This window comes from Schistocerca piceifrons, chromosome 1 (genome assembly GCF_021461385.2).
Source record: "Schistocerca piceifrons isolate TAMUIC-IGC-003096 chromosome 1, iqSchPice1.1, whole genome shotgun sequence".
Taxonomy (NCBI): domain Eukaryota; kingdom Metazoa; phylum Arthropoda; class Insecta; order Orthoptera; family Acrididae; genus Schistocerca; species Schistocerca piceifrons.
The window spans coordinates 1204728716-1204749821 of NC_060138.1; the positions used below are offsets into that span (position 1 = coordinate 1204728716).

Genomic DNA, 21106 nt, shown 5'->3' on the forward strand with positions numbered 1-21106 from the left:
TCCTGGAAATTGAAATAAGAACACCGTGAATTCATTGTGCCAGGAAGGGGAAACTTTACTGACACATTCCTGGGGTCAGATACATCACATGATCACACTGACAGAACCACAGGCACATAGACACAGGCAACAGAGCATGCACAATGTCGGCACTAGTACAGTGTATATCCACCTTTCGCAGCAATGCAGGCTGCTATTCTCCCATGGAGACGATCGTAGAGATGCTGGATGTAGTCCTGTGGAACGGCTTGCCATGCCATTTCCACCTGGCGCCTCAGTTGGACCAGCGTTCGTGCTGGACGTGCAGACCGCGTGAGACGACGCTTCATCCAGTCCCAAACATGCTCAATGGGGGACAGATCCGGAGATCTTGCTGGCCAGGGTAGTTGACTTACACCTTCTAGAGCACGTTGGGTGGCACGGGATACATGCGGACGTGCATTGTCCTGTTGGAACAGCAAGTTCCCTTGCCGGTCTAGGAATGGTAGAACGATGGGTTCGATGACGGTTTGGATGTACCGTGCACTATTCAGTGTCCCCTCGACGATCACCAGTGGTGTACGGCCAGTGTAGGAGATCGCTCCCCACACCATGATGCCGGGTGTTGGCCCTGTGTGCCTCGGTCGTATGCAGTCTTGATTGTGGCGCTCACCTGCACGGCGCCAAACACGCATACGACCATCATTGGCACCAAGGCAGAAGCGACTCTCATCGCTGAAGACGACACGTCTCCATTCGTCCCTCCATTCACGCCTGTCGCGACACCACTGGAGGCGGGCTGCACGATGTTGGGGCGTGAGCGGAAGACGGCCTAACGGTGTGCGGGACCGTAGCCCAGCTTCATGGAGACGGTAGCGAATGGTCCTCGCCGATACCCCAGGAGCAACAGTGTCCCTAATTTGCGTGGGAAGTGGCGGTGCGGTCCCCTACGGCACTGCGTAGGATCCTACGGTCTTGGCGTGCATCCGTGCGTCGCTGCGGTCCGGTCCCTGGTCGACGGGCACGTGCACCTTCCGCCGACCACTGGCGACAACATCGATGTACTGTGGAGACCTCACGCCCCACGTGTTGAGCAATTCGGCGGTACGTCCACCCGGCCTCCCGCATGCCCACTATACGTCCTCGCTCAAAGTCCGTCAACTGCACATACGGTTCACGTCCACGCTGTCGCGGCATGCTACCAGTGTTAAAGACTGCGATGGAGCTCCGTATACCACGGCAAACTGGCTGACACTGACGGCGGCGGTGCACAAATGCTGCGCAGCTAGCGTCATTCGACGGCCAACACCGCGGTTCCTGGTGTGTCCGCTGTGCCGTGCGTGTGATCATTGCTTGTACAGCCCTCTCGCAGTGTCCGGAGCAAGTATGGTGGGTCTGACACACCGGTGTCAATGTGTTCTTTTTTCCATTTCCAGGAGTGTAGATGAGGAAACATCTCTCACATATACAATAGCTGAAACTTTATTCTTCATTGGGAAAGGCTTTCTGAAACTATTTAGTTAGATCAGACATAGTGTATTGGACTGGTAATAGAATATTTACGGATCTGCAGGGTTCTTGAACAAACCTTTATCCTCTCCTTTTGAAACGATGTTAACTTCCATTAAAGGCAGGAAGTGCAAAATGTATAAACAGGGATGGCTACGAGACAAATGTAAGAATGTAAAGACATGTATCACTACGGATAAGATGGATACTGCCTACAGGAAAATTAAAGAGACCTTTGGAAAAAAGAGAACCACTTATATGAATATCAAGTGCTCAGATGGAAAACCTGTTCCAAGTAAAGAAGGGAAAGCAGAAAGGTGGAAGGAGTATATAGAGGGTCTGTACAAGGGCGATGTACTTGAGGACAATATTATGGAAATGGAAGAGGATGTACATGAAGATGAAATGGGAGATATGATACTGCGTGAAGAGTTTGACAGAGCACTGAAAGACTTAAGTCGAAACAAGGCCCCGGGAGTAGACAACACTCCATTAGAACCAGTGATAGCCTTGGGAGAGCCAGTCCTGACAAAACTCTACCATCTGGTGAGGAAGAGACAGGCGAAACACCCTCAGACTTCAAGAAGAATATAGAAGAATATAACAATTCCAATCCCAAAGAAACCAAGTGCTGAATGGTGTGAAAATTACCGAACTATCAGTTTAATAAGTCACGGCTGCAAAACACCAACACGAATTCTTTACAGACGAATCGAAAAATTGGTAAAAGGCGACCACAAGGGTGATTAGTTTGGATTCCGTAGAAATGTTGGAACACGTGAGGCAACACTGACCCTACAACTTATGTTAGAAGATGGATTAAGGAAAGCCAAACCTCCGTTTCTAGCATTTGTAGACTTAGAGAAAGCTCATGTTGACTGGAATACTCTCTTTCAAATTCTTAAGGTGGCAGGTGTAAAATACAGGGAGCGAAAGGCTATTTACAATTTGTACAGAAAGCAGATGGCAGTTATAAGAGTCCAGGGCATGAAAGGGAAGCAGTGGTTGGGAAGGGAGTGAGACAGGGTTGTAGCCTCTCCCTGATGTTATTCAATCTGTATATTGAGCAAGCAGTAAAGGAAACAAAAGAAAAATTCGGAGTAGGAATTAAAATCCATGGAGAAGAAATAAAAACTTTAAGGTTCGCCGATGACACTGTAATTCTGTCAGAGAGAGCAAAGCACCTGGAAGAGCAGCTGAACGGAATGGATAGTGTCTTGAAAGGACATAAGATGAACATCAACGAAAGCAAAACGAGGTTAATGGAATGTAGTCGAATTAAAGGATAAATAGTTTGGGCAATAAGAGAATAGATGCTTTCGAAATGTGGTGCTAGAGAAGAATGCTGAAGATTACATGGGTAGACCACATAACTAATGAGGAGGTATTGAATAGAATTAGGGAGGGAGAAGAGAAATTTGTGGCACACCTCGACTAGAAGAAGGGATCGGTTGGTAGGACATGTTCTGAGGCATCCGAGGATCATCAGTTTAGTACTGGAGGGAAGCGCAGAGGGTAAAAATCGTAGACGAAGACCAAAGTATGAGCACACTAAACGGATTGAGAAGGATGTAGGTTGAAGTAAGCACTGGAGATGAAGAAGGTGGCACAGTATAGAGTATCATGGAGAGCAGCATCAAACCAGTCTCTGGACTGAAGACCACAACAACAACATCGACTTACGTGCCCAGTCTCCCGAACCTGAAGCCAATGGAACGTCTATGAGATGAGCTAGAACGTAGACTTCGCTCTAGACCCCAGCGTCCAGCATCACAGTCACCTTTGGTTCCGGCTGTGCAGGAAAAATGGGCTGCCATTACTCCACAGACCTTCAGACACGTTATGGATCTATCCCCAGTTCAAGTCGTCATAAAGGCGAAGAGTGGACACAGCTATCTTAATGCTCTGTAATAGGTATGAGGATACTGGTGGTCAGGTAGTGTATATGGTCGTCCCACGTCAGGCCGCTTCGGACATATAGTCTCAGACACCTGAAGGTTATGACTTGCTTCAGTGACTCATAGGGAAACCATATGGAATATTTACAACTGTCTACACGCTTCATACTGCATTTGCTGACTGTTAGAGTCAGGTGCCGGTTATTGTTCCGTGTGGTGGTCATCCACGAATCTCTCTGCATGTCATAGCAAGTTCGGAAAGGATACCAGGTACAAAAATGCGTCGTCAGCCAAGACTCACATAGCTGCCGATGTGATCAGTCAGACAGGGAGCATCGGCGACTCTGCCACGAGGCACGCTGGACGCTGCCTTCGCTCCTGACGATGCCACCCCATTAACAATGTCGGCCAGAAAGTCTGCAGTATGACACTACGTCTGTCCACATAATTCGTACGCAGCTCTTTTGGTTGTCACACGACGGTACGAAACCGTTCTGATGGCTATCCGCTGGGATGTCAAGGGGTTCCCTTGCATGTTCGAGTTCTGCACCTACTTTTTAACATTTTTTTTTATCCCACCAGATTTCAATGCGTCAAGTTCAAGTTCCTCTGGTTGTCGCGTCGTATATTTTCTCTCAGTTTCGTATAATGCTGCCGTGTACACCTTCAGGAGCTTGTTTCTCAGTTCCATTTTAGTATTTCAGACGAGTAAAATTGAGGAATGCGTCCTTCGCCCGAAACAGGCGTGAGGTATGACGAATTCTGCTATGAAACCTGCAGTTTTTGGGATAATGGACTTTTTTTCTTCTTTCATTCCCTACCCACAAGGAACAGGATGTACCCACAAGGGACAGGACGTGTTGTCGTAGGATTTCGTTCTTTTCAGTCAAATTCCTGCAAGTTGAGAGTGGTCAAAGCGGTCCCCCATTGGAAATATACAGGAGGAATGGTCAGCATTCAGAGACATTAGAGAAACGATCATTCGAAGGAAAAAAGGTCTAGTAAACACGAGCTAAGAGCACTTCTTCATCTTCCATACTATGAAATAAATCTCTTCTACTGGAAGCTCCCTGCAATGCACGTTTTGAGAGGTGATGGTATGGACCAAAACAGGAAAAAAAATCTAGTAAATACGAGCTTTAAAGTGCATATCTTAAGCACTTGATCACTTGTTCAGCCTTGCTGGTGTGGAACACATCTTTTCCACTGAACGTGTACTCAAAGCCCCTAAGGTATGCATTTTACAGTCCATGTTTAGTAGACTTCTTTGCCTCCAGTGATCGTTTCGGTCATATCCCTGAATATTAACCATTTTCCTGGGACACCCTGTGTGTGGCGGGGCCTCTTCCAGTTCTTATCCATGAGGACAGGAAATGGTTTTGCAGAATTTATGTGTTATCTTCTTTTCAGCCACATCCAAGCAAAACGAGAATAATGGTAAGTGTCTTGTGATTGTGTATTTATGGTGATGTCACAGAGTTCAGATTAAAAAAGATTAGGAAACTACAGGAGAAAAATGGGAAAGAATATCAGTATGCGATCCAACGGTTCATAAACATCCTGCCTAGCTCGCAGGAAGAATACGAAAATGGCGGTGGAGGTGTAATCCAATTCGAGTATTCCCGTTACAATTAAGAGCATAAATTCAGATTGGTTTCTTAGAGTGTGTACAAGATTGCCCCATACAAAAATTATTCATGTGTGTGTGTGTGTGTGTGTGTGTGTGTGTGTGTGTGTGTGTGTGTTATTTATGAAGATAAAGAAAGAGACTTAGATTGAATGGGGAATGGAAGTTTGCACCTGATCCTTTATTAAAACCAGTTTCGATGTTTATCGTTATCTCCATATTTTATAGAAGATTGCACATTACCTGCATATCATGTTACATTCTAGATCCACTTGGATTTATGAACATACAGGCCGGAACTCAGCTAACAGCATATAAATGAATATTGCCGAACATTTAAATTTTATGTTTTCAATCGGGAACGCGAGAGTGTTCTGCGAAGCTGCAACTGTAGAATCGCATTAATACGATCCTGCACCGCCTTTGTCGGCTCGCAAACTTTTGAATCCTGTTCCGGATTTTTCCGTCGAGATGGACACGTGCAGCGGGGGAGCACACTGTCGGTGTAACTCAGAGGTTTGCTGCACTGGCCGTCACAGAAATTATTGCTGCACTCGTCTCGTTGAAGGCCGCCGCGGGTGCCGCTGGTAAAAAATATAATTTTTGCCACTGCGTGCCGCACGACTGCGGCTTTTTTTGTGCGTCGCAAAATATTTTATCGCGCAAACTGCCGGTTTTATTTCTGCGACAAACGTCGACGCCGGCCTGGGGACTGGGAATCGGTCGCCATTGTGCACGCCGGGATAAATCTTCCGTTTGAAATATTCTATATTATTCACAATTTGCGTGATTTAGCGAAAAGCGTCACTCGCACCCTTTGTTTCGGAGCTGTTTTTCGCCGTGTTTACGAGCGTGGCGCTGCGGTCGCAGCCGCTATAATATAATATGGCGCCTCCTACTCGCGTTGTGCACTTGCTCAGGTCTGTTGAATCCTGATTTACTGCACAGCCCGATAGCTTTCCAAGAGAGGCGTATGAACTTGCTAAAAGATACTTCATAATCCTTGTACAGGCTAACATAACTACTTGGGCATCCGCAGTTAGTGTCAAGAGGATTAAACTTGTACTGGTAGTTGTACTGCGTCGTTGTATAAAATATAAATTACGGTTTCTGAAAATATATATAAACTATTACATCAATTTACAGATTTTGTATTTTATACAACGATGCGGTACTACACCAAGAAGGAATTTAATTATCTTGTACTGGCTAATTCATTATCATTGCGTGTTATAGTAGTGTGTTCTGTTATCTCAGAGAAAAGGTAGAAGTTTAAAGCTTGTTCTGAAGCGTTCGGGCAGTAAAATTTGGTCAGTTACGCACACGACCAGGCACATCAAGTCAGTTTGCTGACATTTCCACATCACTGTTTACTTGCGAAAAACATATACGTACACTCAGGGTCACCCTATTATAACCCGTCTGTCAGAACCCACCGTTCAGTTATTGAGAAACCTATTTTCAAAGAGATTTCTCGCCTGTTTTGTACACAATTACCTGTAGCGTTAGCTGTGTTTCACAAACAGTTCATTTACGCTAAGGCTGTGGTCATTGGCCGAAAGAAGATCCTATCCAGTTTAACGAATTCCAACATTAATTACTACAATTTTCTGAAGAAGATGTTCGATGATTTAGCCACATTAATTTGTAGCGGTAGACAGATTGGAAAAAAAACTGCAAGATATCAGCCTTTCATTTGGGGAAGTACAAAAAGTTTCCGGTGAAATAAGATGTTGGCTGTTGTTAGATTCGGTTTCAGTACACACACGCGAACAATCTGAAACATCGACAGAACCTAGATAGGAGTATTAAAGCTGAAGGTCAAGAACGACAAGTTCGGGCAAGAGGAGGGTAAGATAGAATACTGAGTTCATCATGATTGCCGTTCAACTTGTGCATGGAAGAATCAACGAAAAAAGTGAAAGGTTTTGGAACAGTAAAAGTACAAGTAGTTCAGATAAAGATAACAATGTTCATAGGCGATACATCTCTTCTGGTCGTGTGCAAGGGAGATTTAGAAATGTCATTGAAAGGAGTGGACAACATAATTAGCACAGAATGTGACTTAAGGGTAAACAAAGCAAAACGTAAAGGGGATGAGGAGTAGTTTAAATGAGAGTAGCTTCTTGCCCAAAGTTTGGAACGACAGACCAATGGAAGAAGGGAAAGAGTTCTTCTACTTACTACCTAGGAAGCAAGGTTACACATCACAGCCGAAGCGGCAAAGATAACTGAATACTGGATACTGATATGGAAACGAGGAATTTTTGAAATTGTACGTCTGGCGAATACTATTGTATGGAAGTAAATCATGGACTGTGACAAAACCGGAAAAGAAGAAACCGTAAGCACTGAAATGTGGTACTATCGAAAAATGTTAAAAATCAACTAGACAGATAAAGTACGAAACTAAGAAATACTAAAGACAATATGTGACGAAAGAAGTTACGTAACAACCTTACCAGAAGAAATGCCAGATTAGTAGAAGAGAAATGCTATCTAAAAATAGGAAACAGATTGAAAACAGCAGGTGAGACAAAGACTAAAATGAGCAGCACACTTTTTAGAGGATGTTGCATGTAGTACTTAAAGGTGAAAGGACTTGTACGGCGCGAAATAAGGTAGAAGCAGCTTCAGACCTGTCGACAGATATAAAAAAAAGGAGGAGGAGGAGAAGATGAAATCGCAGGTTTGAGGTCCCTCGCAGGCGAGAAGATAAATAACAGCGATTCGTCAGGAGGCATAAATTGAATAAGAATGGAGTTTTACATCTCATTAGAATTTCTGAAGCTCTTGCAGACAGGCAGACCGTAAATTCCTTACATTTAGAACGGCAGAAACACCCCTATGTATTCAATTCATTATTACTTGTCGAACGATCGCTTTATTTCGGACTATCAAGACATTCCTCATAAAAAATGTCGTAATCTTTTTTATTATAGTTCATCTTGTTCTGTTGTCGAGGCTCTAACTTCGAGGCCACAGAGCCTTAAGCACAAACGAGACAGTCACGTTCTTATTAGGTAGTTACAGAGTTACTGGATTTGGCTCCCCTCTCGCAATTTATGTTTAGCGGAAGCACTTCCCCTTGTTAGAAGTCGCAGACACGCTTTACAACTCTGTACTCAGATATAAAGAGTCTGTAGTAGTTGGCTATTAAAATTTATGCCTTGAAATTATTATTCTCGCAAGCAGTGTTAGTTCTGCTACGTAAGTGGAACTGCAATCGAAAAGACAGCGAGGAATGTTGTAATCTCTTCCTTCGCTGATTTTGCTGACGGGCCACGTTGCATTTCCTTATGTTACGCGAATATTCACTAATATTGACACCTTTGCGCGACAAATTGGCTTCAATCAAACAGCTTTATTGACAAGTAGAAGTAAAACTGGAGCAGTATATGAAGGAATATCCAAATATATCCAATATTTCCAGTTCAAGCGAGAGCGTAGGAGATTAAGGAAAATCCTAGGTAATAGATGGTTTGATGGACAATGGCGAATGAGAGCAAACGAGGACTTGCACAGCAAGACAAAACCTATCACAGCATCCATTAAGAGGAGACGATTGTTATTTTACGGTCATCTCATGAGGATGGACGGTGCTTGGATAACAAAAAGAACATGGAGTTTCATCCGATCTAGGAAAACAAGGCTAAGATGGTTCGAAGAATGTGAAAAAGATCTTAGGCAGATTGGTATCTCAGAGAGAGAAATTCCTGACAGGAACAAATTTAGAAGATTGATAAACAAGTAACAAGTTTTTAAAACGGCATCAACGTCCAAAAGACGGAGAGGACCATTATCTGAAGAGCATAAACATGCACTTTAGCGGAGGGTACCTTGAGCACCTCTATCGGTTCTCCCTTCTACTCCAGTCTCGTATTGTTCGTGGAAAGATGGATTGTCGGTATGCCTCTGTGTGGGCTCTAATCTCTCTGATTTTATCCTCACGGTCTCTTCGCGAAATATACGTAGGAGGGAGCAATATACTGCTTGACTCTTCGGTGAAGGTATGTTCTCGAAACTTCAACAAAAGCCCGTACCGAGCTACTGAGCGTCTCTCCTGCAGAGTCTTCCACTGGAGTTTATGTACCATCTCCGTAACGCTTTCGCGATTACTAAATGATCCTGTAACGAAGCGCGCTGCTCTCCGTTGGATCTTCTCTATCTCTTCTATCAACCCTATCTGGTACGGATCCCACACTGCTGAGCAGTATTGAAGCAGCGGGCGAACAAGCGTAATGTAACCTACTTCCTTTGTTTTCGGATTGCATTTCCTTAGGATTCTTCCAATGAATCTCAGTCTGGCATCTGCTTTTCCGACGATCAACTTTATATGATCATTCCATTTTAAATCACACCTAATGCGTACTCCCACATAATTTATGGAATTAACTGCTTCCAGTTGCTGACCTGCTATATTGTAGCTAAATGATAAGGGATCTTTCTTTCTATGTATTCGCAGCACATTACACTAGTCTACATTGAGATTCAATTGCCATTCCCTGCACCATGTGTCAATTGGCTGCAGGTCCTCCTGCATTTCAGTACAATTTTCCATTGTTACAACCTCTCCATACACCACAGCATCATCTGCAAAAAGACTCAGTGAACTTCTGATGTCATCCACAAGGTCATATATGTATATTGTCAATAGCAACGGCCCTACGACACTCCCCTGCGGCACACCCGAAATCACTCTCACTTCGGAAGACTTCTCTCCATTGAGCATGACATGCTGCGTTCAGTTATCTAGGAACTCTTCAATCCAATCACACAATTGGTCTGGTAGTCCATATGCTCTTACTTTGTTCATTAAACGACTGGGGAACTGTATCGAAGGCCTTGCGGAAGTCAAGAAACACGGCATCTACCTGGGAACCCGTGTCTATGGCCCTCTGAGTCTCGTGGACGAATAGCGCGAGCTGGGTTTCACACGACCGTCTTTTTCGAAACCCATGTTGATTCCTACAGAGTAGATTTCTAGTCTCCAGAAAAGTCATTATACACGAACATAATACTTGTTCCAAAATTCTATCGACGTTATAGATATAGGTTTATAGTTCTGCACATCTGTTCGACGTCCCTTCTTGAAAACGGGGATGACCTGTGCCCTTTTCCAATCCTTTGGAACGCTACGCTCTTCTAGAGACCTACGGTACACCGCTGCGAGAAGGGGGCCAAGTTCCTTCGCGTACCCTGTGTAAAATCGAACTGGTATCCCATCAGGTCCAGAGGCCTTTCCTCTTTTGAGCGATTTTAATTGTTTCTCTATCCCTCTGTCGTCTATTTCGGTATCTACGATTTTGGCATCTGTGCGACAATCTAGAGAAGGAACTACAGTGCAGTCTTCCTCTGTGAAACAACTTTGGAAACTTCTTGGTGGGCTCAGAAGATACTGGCAGGACGTCAAAGCTGGAACAAGAACAAGACATGGACACGAGAGTGAAGGTGGCTGTTAGTACGCAGTCCATAGAGGCTGAACTCGATACTAAAAAAAAAAAAAACATTTTATTCACAACGGCCGATTTTCACTCATAGCCTGTTTGACCCCAACGCCCGATGCGTAACTGTAGGGATACGGACCATAGTAAACAGAAAAGACACATAAAGCTATAGCCTCACAAAACAAAAGTGTTGATTAACAATCGATTATCCCTCGCCGTAATTCAGTAAATGTCACATTCTACTGTCTTTTACAGCTTACATATCAGCACCCCTATTTTCAAAAAAATGGCTCTGAGCACTATGGGACTTAACATCTGTGGTCATCAGTCCCCTAGAACTTAGAACTACTTAAACCTAACTAACCTAAGGATATCACACACATCCATGCCCGAGGCAGGATTCGAACCTGCGACCGTAGCAGTCGCGCGGTTCCGGACTGAGCGCCTAGAACCGCTAGACCACCGCGGCCGGCCCTATTTTCAAAAATAGCTTGCGGAAGCCCGGCAATATTAATCAACTTCAAATCACACATTCGTTCTCCATCTTTACACACCTTTTTCTCTGATTGTTAGTCGATGAAATCCGTATTTTAAAACATTCGCCGTTCAGAAAATCTCACGCCAACCATCTGTTTGTTTTTCTTCTTCCACCTTCCTGCAACTGCCGGTTTCTCTGGTTTTATACAGATATTAATCTCTGTGAGCCACGCACCCTACTGTACATGTACAAAAATTAAATGCGTGTTAATTTCCATATTTCAGATTACACAGACAATATTATTTACATATGAAAAAAAATAAAAAAAAGTTATGTAAATAATTTCGTTTCTGTGTTGTCTCTTCACTTACTTTTCTCTGTCGGATTCGTCACGGGTAACTGAAGTTATGTTTCATGCTCAATAAATTCGCCAACTTCCATATGTTTTGACTTTGATTTGCTGTTTATTCAATGACCAGTTCTAGCAGCAGATAGATTGGGTTGCGAAGGGAAGGGAAGCCCACCTTTGTTTTTGGAAGTCTTTTAGGAAGGTACCGCAGAGTTGAGAGTATGTAGCACTAAACCATATCCATTTTTTTACGGGTACGTTAGCGACGATTTTGTCGTTTGGCGTCATGGTAGAGATAATTTCCTCATCTTTTGACAACATCCAAGTTCAGTGCACTCGAATATTTGCTTCACTTTAGAGATGGAAAGGATTCCCTTCTTTGATCTGGATGGATGGCGGTAGGTCGGCAATTCTGTTTATAGCAAGCCAACTCACACTAATTTCATCGGGTTCAGCCTTAAGGATACTTCGTATCTTGCTTAGTACGACCCATGTCATCTGAGGTAGGCCACCTTGAAGAACGGGTACGATTGTACACAGAGCAACCTTCTCTTTTTTAATGGTTTATCACTTTATAAGACGATGTCTCACTGTCACGTGTCTTAACTAGCTATCGGTATGCATGCGACAGCATTCATTCCTGTTTCAAAACGTCGCGTATGAAAACGGGGTTTTCCGATGCTCACACCTCGGTTTCTATTGGTGATAAAGGGGTAGTATTAAGTTTTTATGGGTAGCCCTTGGGCTAGACACCATTTGTATACCTAGCAGAAGGATCGTCTAAGTGTCACTAGGTCAAAGTATGAATATTACACAGACCCTCCTCTTTAGGCAAATGGAAAAAATCGGTGGTTCTTTTGCATTTGATGCGATCTACTGTGAGCTTGAAGGGACTTAATGGCTCTGAGCACTATGGGACTTAACATCTGAGGTCATCAGTCCCCTAGAACTTAGAACTACTTAAACCTAACTAACCTAAGGACATCATACACATCCATGCCCGAGGCAGGATTCGAACCTGCGACCGTAGCAGTCGCGCCGTTCCGGACTGAAGCGCCTAGGACCGCTCGACTACCGGGCCGGCTTGAAGGGACTTACAGAGGCACCATTAGTTTATGGGCGGTTCCTCGGAAAACCCCAACAAAAATGTTTTTTTACTATATTTTTGTTGTCATCAGCAGACCAGAATCCAACCGAGGATTCCAAAACGGCTACGCACAGCAAATGGCTGAAATTTTTATTATGTATCTCTAAGATACTGATCTCGAACAACGTGAAAATTTTCTTCTTATCTTCATCCGTTTCCTAGATATAGAGGTTCAAAGTTACCTTACTTGTAAACTTGAAATATGCACATAAAAAACCGCGAAAACGTAGTTTGCAAAGTGACGTGGCACGGAGAAATACGCTGTGCAGTGTCTCCGTTATCATCTGGGAAGCCTACTTGTAGTACTCAAGGACATGCAGTTCTTGTTTTGCGCGTAAAATCTACTCTGAGGTGTAAAATTAGTTTTGTTTTATTTCAGTTTCACATAAATAAACTATCTAAATTTTACTGACCAATACGTTTCTTTTCAAACGAGGTACATGCCTGGCTGCAGCAGGGAAAAGTAGGGAACTAGCGGAAAAAATTCGAATACGTTCCTGTTTGTTTAAAAAACTGTGATTGAAAAGTGTGGTATCAGCTGCCTCATTCTACTTATTAACTTATTAAGCTCCTTTAAAAACTTTCCCAAAAATTTTGGCATGCGAAGCTATTCGCGTATTTATATGCTGCGTGAGAAGAAGACAGTGGTAGGGGTAAAGAGTAATAAATACTTTAAGATAGTAGACAGTAGCTGTGTTACAGAAAGAGCAAAGGAGACAGTAGCAGTGTGTGAGAAAGAGAGGGACACAGTGGCAGTGGAACATAGTTGGCAGTGACAGAAGAGTGCTAGGAAAAGAGTGAGGGAGAGGGGGGATGGGGAGGGGAGAAAGCGAAAGTGAAGTGGAAGTGGGTGAGAACCAGTGATAATGAGACCCAGAGTACCATATACGATGTGACAATGGCAACGAGGAAGAGAGAGTTAGCGACAGTGAGAAGAGACAGCAGCAAAAGACAGTAGTAGTATTAGGACAGTAGGAAGGGGTACCTGTGATACAGGAGACAATGGCAAAGAGAGACAAAGAGATAGTGACAAACAGTTGAGCTGAACCAGTGTATGACAAAGGCGACTGGGTGTTGATGGATATGAGCGACTTCCAACGATGGGCCGGTGGGTGTGAGTGAGTTACAGTTAGGGGAGCTTGTGGGAGTTTAAGGTGAGCTGCGTGTTGAAAAAAGTGCCACTATGTTCCCACGCCAAAACTTTTGGCAAAATTTTTAAAGATGCTGAGCAAGGCAGAATGAGGCAGTTGGTACCCCACTTTGCAATCAGAGTCGTTTAAGTAAACACAAACATATTCGCATATTTTGTGCTCCGATGGGAGCATTTTTCCGCTGGTACTAGTATAGTAACATAGTATTACCTTCTTTCTGAGACACTTCGGAAGCTTTGCATTAAAAACCCTATTTACTGTACCAAAATGAATGTGGGGAATTTTTGGTTCTCTGTTTATTACATTCCCTTTGACGTTTTGATTATTAAGGACTGCACCGTTTAGCGAACTACTCTTTAGTTTGGATTCACTCGAGTATTTCTTTCTGCTGACGTAATTTTCAGGAACGTTAGAGCGTCCTATAATATACAGAGAACTCCCTTTGACGTTTTTATTATTAAGGACTGCACAGTTTACGAACTACTCTTTAGTTTGGATTCACTCGAGTATTTCTTTCTGCTGACGTAATTTTCAGGAACGTTACTGCTGAGACAGGATACGCGAATGCTGATTCCCGAACAGGAATGCGGGACGCTGCTTAACATGAGACACTAAAGAAGATTTAAAGCGCCTGCAGAGGAGGACACGTGCGGAAGTGCGGGGACATTCGTTTCCCAGGAGAGCTGCAGTGTCGGCAGCAACTTCGCTGATGCCGCGTGCGCCAGAGGGGCGGTTCGTCTGCGCCAGCTCGGACAGGCCGGATACCGGCCGAGCAGGCGTGTCGGCGAAACTCGGGGCTGCCAGAAAAGTTGTCCGCGGCTGCTGCTCCCTCCCCGTGTTCCCGGACCGGAAAACCGTCTGCTTCCAGGCGGCGGTGAGGCAGCAGGAACATGCGGGTAGCGCATAAACACGAGGCGGGCGCGGCAGAGACATCTGCTGGAGCGGCTGGAAACTAGCGCGTCCGGCACATCGACACAGGGGAAGCGGTCATTTCGACGTGAATTCTGTTTTGTGCCAGACGAACTGTGCTAAACCTTGCAATGGGTTTTGTGCTCGGGTTCACCTTGAGGTAAATTCCTTATTGGTTCGCATAATAATTTCCAGAGAGAAATTCAGAAACGTCGTAACTACACTTCGCAGCACAAATGGAGGGACACTTTTTCGAAACACTTTATATGCCTCCCACCGTGACTCACAAGTCTGAATTTGACTCAAGGGTGCCTACAGCCTCCCTCGATAATGGTGCTAAAGGGTGGCGACCTGTGACGTCACCGTCGGGCTCGACGGTCAGAGGAGTGTAGCACTTAACTTGGTACACGTATACTGAAAAACAGAGCGAATAAGACATATCAACGGCCCTATACTTGGGACTAGGGAGCTCGTGATACCTTATATTTATCTAATGTGATTTTCCTTTAATTTTATACAACGCTCATTCGTTTAAAACAAATTTTTTTTTTCTTCTAGAAACATTTTACACTCCATGTAGCATGTAATAGGAGATTGGGCCTACGACATCAGTTGCAGTTATAATTTTTTAACACGGTCTGCATCTGTATACGTCCTACTACAGTTGCGGGGACCCTGAACCATCATCTTCAACATGATGGACAAAACGTCGTTACTTTCTCTTACATACGTCCCTGGCAGTTTGAAATCTTAGCTGATTACAGAGTCTGGTCTTTCCACGCATAAAGGTCACGAAATGTAGGTTGCGGAGAGTTCTAATTTTTATTTAACTGTTGCTTTATTTATCCTCGAAAGATGAGGGTCACGAGGCCTTCTCTTACTTCTGACCAGACATTCTGCGTACTTCACGTTATGTTCGTTACCACTCACATATTACAAGAAGCCTTACTTTTTGATATGGAATTCAGCGCATAGGAGTAAGTAATGGAAAGCCTAGTAACGACATCAGAAAAAACACAGTTCATATTCGTTCGTAGAAGAACAATAAAGACGAATTACAGACAAGTTGATTTAAACTGAAAACACTGGCCGCAATGGACGCGAGAGAAGCGATAGAGGAGAAAGAGTAAAGTGATAGAAAATATTGAAGGTAGAGAAAAAGAAAGTGATGAACGAGAAGAGGAAGGTGAGTAACTGATGAAAGATGGACACATTTGTTTCACTTTTTGCCAGAGAGAAACTGACCTTATACGTCATTTCTTTAAGGAAAAGTTATATTGACGGAAGAAAATGTTGCAGGCTTTTCTCATATGCAGAAGGGCATTGAATTATGTGTAGAGTGGAGGTTACCTCGGTTCACAGGCAGAGAGCAGCAAACGTTTTTGTTTTATGGATAAGCACAGTTAGGATACCGGATAAGTGACATCTTATGTTCCGACTATGATGAATTGACAGGTATTTGATTTCTGAGGGGAGATAGTGTGGTGCACAAGCACTGAGGAGCCGATAAAGTAGAAACAATATAGCAGTGCTCTGAAAAACTTAACTACGAGCTACATAAAGCAGAGTAACATATTAACTAATGGATGGAAATGAATGATAGTGCAGGGAGCACTTTGCTGGAGGTCTTGCAGTCGTGCACAGAAAATTTTCTCGCATGGGGTGAAGTCAACGTGACTGTAGCGCTATAGTGGTACCCGCATTTGACGAGACTGCAAGTTACAAAGTCTCAAGCTCCACAGTCTGGAGGCGACTGCATTGGGGTGGTCGTTTTGGCCGACGACCAGTGCGTTGTGTTCCGTTGACACAGCACCGCCGCGCGGGGTGGCCGCGCTGTCTCGGGCGCCTTGTCACGGTTCGCGCTGCTTCCCCCCCCCCCTCGGGCATGGTGTGTGTCTTATCGTTAGCGTAAGTTAGTTTAAGTTAGATTAAGTAGTGTGTGAGCTTAGGGACCTATGACCTCAGCAGTTTGGTCCCACAGAACTTACCACAAATTTCCAAATCAGCGACACCATTAGCTGTGGTGCCAACAGCATAGGGTCTGGATCACTGAGGGACGGTGTCGCCTGCTCTTCTCGAATGGGAGCAGATTCAGCCTGAGCAGTAATTCTGAACATACCCCCATATGGCGACAATCGCGAACACATGATGCATCCAGGAACGTTGTCGAACATGCTCGTTTTGGTAGTCCAGGTGTTCTGGTGGGGGGTGCCATAGTGTCGCAGGGGCTTACTGACCTCCAGATACATGAACATGGTACATTCACCGGTCAGCGTTATTGTGACACTGTACTCCTACTCCATGTGTGCATTCGGCCCTAGCTCAATTTTATAGATGGCAGTTGTAACCTCCCCATCACTTATCGACCTTAATGACAGTGAAAAATTAAACCGCGTGTACCTAATGGAAATTTGGGAAAAGCAATCGTCACCGAAGTTAATTTGTCGGTAAACAGGGAGGAAAGGGTTACATCTAAATGAAAGGAAAAATGCAAATGAAATTGGTGAAAATTAATTTGGAGAAAAGGGTAAAATTAATATAGAAAGTAAATGTGCGGTCGTTACGTTAACAATTAACTGGCGTTAATTAGATATTTGAGATTTGGGGAAAATTACGGTCGGCAGTCCTATGGACAACTACTATAATAACTGAACATGAAAGATTCATGCACATATAATTAGCACTAAAGGCGTGGCAAGTGAAGGTTGACACGTGTTGTGTGAAAACTGAATGTTTGTCAGAAGTAATAAATTTCGCTACACTCTGACTTAATTTAGCGAAAGAATTAATAAAACCGGAAAATTGAAAGTTAATTTAGTGACTAAAATTAATAGTGAACTTTGTTCCTGAAGCACTACGAAATTCAATAAAATAAGGTTAGTCTTGGGCTACCTCAACAATCATTTCAAAAGCTACTTGAATCTACGCAATTTAGAAATAAGACATTTAACTTTGAACTTGAATTAAATGATTCTGAGCAATTAACAGTAGTAAGATTTAGTACATACCAAGCTGAGCTGCAGTCACAGGTAAGCTAAAATATGGTAACAAAACTCGCACTCTTAATTTGTGCTTGTGTAATCTAAGTATTGTAGCCAGCTATGAATACTTTAACTGAACTTTGAAATTTAAGCAGTGAAATGGAATGATATTACTTTAATGCTGGCGTTTGAATTTCAACGACACTCGGGTTCATTCCGGGAAAGGAAGGGACCCTGCTTGGTAATGCAATCGGGACAATGACCAACAAAGGTTCATTTTTTTGATGCAACAGTTTGAAAATCTGATGTCTGCCATACAGTTCTAAAACTTTACGTGCTTCCAGTCTTCTTTGTTGGTTGATTGAAGGTTTGAAGTTGTCGGTCGGGGAGGTGGCGACAGTCACTAATTGTCGGCCGTCGCTGTTGCAGAAGCTGGATGTTGGCGCGCCTTCTTCTCGACACGGTCACCAGGCGAAACGGGCTGTTGAAGTGCGCCAGCTAATGCTTCCCGTCCGCGACACCGTGTCAGAAACTATCATAGCAAGTCGAGCGCAATTACATGCTGCCAATCCCCGAAAGCGCGGTAACTCGCGGGAGCGTCACACAACACACCTGCTCCACCGCCCTACTCCAGCCAGATTCTGCACTGCCCGCGCTCCACGCGGCAGAGTTAACACTACCAAATTTCCTAAACACTTTGGTTCTCCACACGACCTATCGATGTAATCGTCCGATAGCATAGTTTTCCCTAGGCCAGGCTCAGCGAAAAAATACAAATAATATTTACAAAACAAACCAATTGTACATTGACTAAATGCATATATATATATATATATATATATATATATATATATATATATATATATATATATATATAGTGAAACAATTACAATATATAAAGACACAGAAATGTCATATCTAAAAAGGTAACAAAATAAGGAAAAAAAATTATACTACAATATGCATTTCCGGCGTTACAGTACTCAACCGCCTCGAAAGTGCCGGTGGATGATCGGCGAATGGACTGATCTGCCCGTCCCTTGGACTTAAACTCCATCGAGCACGTACAGGATGCCTTGACGAAACGTATTGCAAAATGTCTACGTCCACATAGGTACTGTGTAAGCCACCAAACGGCACGTGCCGGACGGTGCCCTGTACCACTAATAGTCATTTTCTTTCCTGTCCCACTCGCAAACGGAGCGAGGGAAAAGCGGCTGTTTCTATGCGTCCGTACGAGTCCTAATTCTCGTATCTTATCTTTGTGCTCCTTACGTGCAGTGAATGTTGGCGGCAGTAGAATCGTTCGGCAGTCAGCTTCAAATACCGGTGCTTTAAATTTTCTATATAGTGTTTCTCGAAGAGAACGTCGCCTTCCCCTCCGGGGATTCCCATTCGAGTTCTCGAAGCATCTCCGTAACACCTACGTGTTGTTCGAACGTACCGGTGACAAATCTGGGGGCCCGCCCCTAAATTTCTTCGATGTCTTCCTTCAATCCGTCCAGGTACAGATACCTAAACACTGGACCAGTATTCGAGAACAGGTGGCACCAGCGTCCTATATGTGGTCTCCTTTACAATTGAACCACACTTTCTCCCAATAAACCGAAGCCGACTGTTCCAGTTTCACCAATGGCTGTCCAGCAGTTGTCACTCCCGCTGGGGCAGTAATGGAGCACCCCAGCACGAGAACTCGGTATGAACGTTGTGGCCAGCATGCGAATACGTTGTATCGCTGTCTGTCGTCATCACATATAGTATTAAGAACCGTGTCGCACCATAACGCTAGGTAACTTCAGTGCAGTTATTGTGTTTGAATCAAAGTCTTTCGTCTCATTGCGTATTTCTTTCGGTTACATTCTGCACAGGAACATTTCTTTCTATGTATGGTCCAAGTTTCATCAATATGTCACTAGGCAGTGCAGTCACACATCACGCGGAAGCTACGCTCGTCTTTCAGTTTTGGATACCAGTGTAGTAACGTTCCTTGTTTGGCGGCACCCATCGTAACTGGACGCATGAAGCGCCGACATGGCCAAGCAGACCGCGTTCCAGACGTAGACCACAGAAGCATTCACGGTTTTAAACCGTTACGAATTTTCGCTACTCGCGCCGTGTTCGATTAGGGAATAGATGCAGATGCAGATCCGAGAACGTGATCTCTGAAACAAATACTGTAACGTTAAAATTCAAAAAATTGTACGGTTAAGCATAGTTCCTGGAAAAATAGGGAGTATCATGACGAATACAGGGATTAGCGACCACAGGCCAGTTGCTGCTAGGCTGAATACCGTAACACATACAACCATAAAAAGAAAACGCAAAGTACATCTATTTTTTAAAAAAAGCTAATAAAAATGCTCTTAACGCCTTTTTAAGAGACAGTCACCACACCCTCCGATCTGATCACGTAAGCGCAGAAAAGATGTGGAATGATTTCAAAGAGATAGTATAGTCGGCAATTGAGAGATGTATACCACATAAATTAATAAGTGATGGTAGTGATTCCTCATGGTACATACAACGAGTCAAATCGCTGCTGCAGAAGCAACGAAAAAACCATGCCAAATTTAAAGGAACTCAAAATCCCGAAGATTGGCGAAGTTTTGCAGAAGTTCGAAATATAGCACTTACTTCAATACGAGATGCTTTTAATAATTTCCACAACGAAACTCTGTCTCGGAACGTGGCAGAAAACCCAAAGAGATTCTGGTCATACATAAAGCACACGAGTGGCAAGACGCAATCAGTACCTTCACTGCGCGATAACAGCGGTGAAACATGATGACAGTGCTACTAAAGCAGAGTTATTAAACACGATTTTCTGAAACTCCTTCACCAAAGAGGACAAAATAAATATTCCTGAATTCCAATCAAGAACGACTCCCAAGATGAGAAACATAGAAGTAGATATTCTCGGTGTAACAATGCAGCTTAAATCACTTAACAAAGGCAAGGCCTCCGGTCCAGATTGTATACCAGTCAGGTTCCTCTCAGAGTATTCTGATACAATAGCTCCATTTTTAGCAATTATATAGAACCACTCCCTCACAGAAAGATCCGTACCTAAAGACTGGAAAATTGCTCAAGTCACTCCAATACCTAAAACGGGAAGTATGAATAATCCGTTGAATTACAGGCCTGTATCACTAACGTCGATTTGCAGTAGGGTTTTGGAACATACACTATATTCGAACATTATGAAATACCTCAGAGAAAACGATTTATCGACACATAGTCAGCACGGATACAGAAAATATTGTTCTTGCGAAACACAACTTGCCCTATATACTCATAAAGTAATAAGTGCTATCGACAGGGGATGTCAAATTGATTCCATATTTTTAGATTTCCAGAAGGCTTTCGACACCGTTCCTCACAAGCGTCTTCTAACCAAACGGCGTGCCTATGGAATATCGCCTGAGTTGTGCGACTGGATTCGTGATTTCTTGTCAGGTAGGTCAGAGTTCGTAGTAATAGACGGAAAGTCATCGAGTAAAACAGAAATAATATCCGGCGTTCCCCAAGGAAGTGTTATAGGCCCTCTATTGTTCCTGATCTATATTAACGACATAGAAGACAATCTGAGTAGCCCTATTAGATTGTTTGCAGATGATACTGTCATTTACCG

The 21106-nt window shown here is 43.7% G+C and overlaps 1 protein-coding gene across 1 annotated transcript in view; it reads left to right on the top strand.

The window, feature by feature from the left end:
• Positions 1-21106, top strand: part of LOC124779368 — a 1283837-nt gene that overhangs the window by 1095559 nt on the left and 167172 nt on the right. The gene's annotated exons all lie outside the window — the stretch shown is intronic.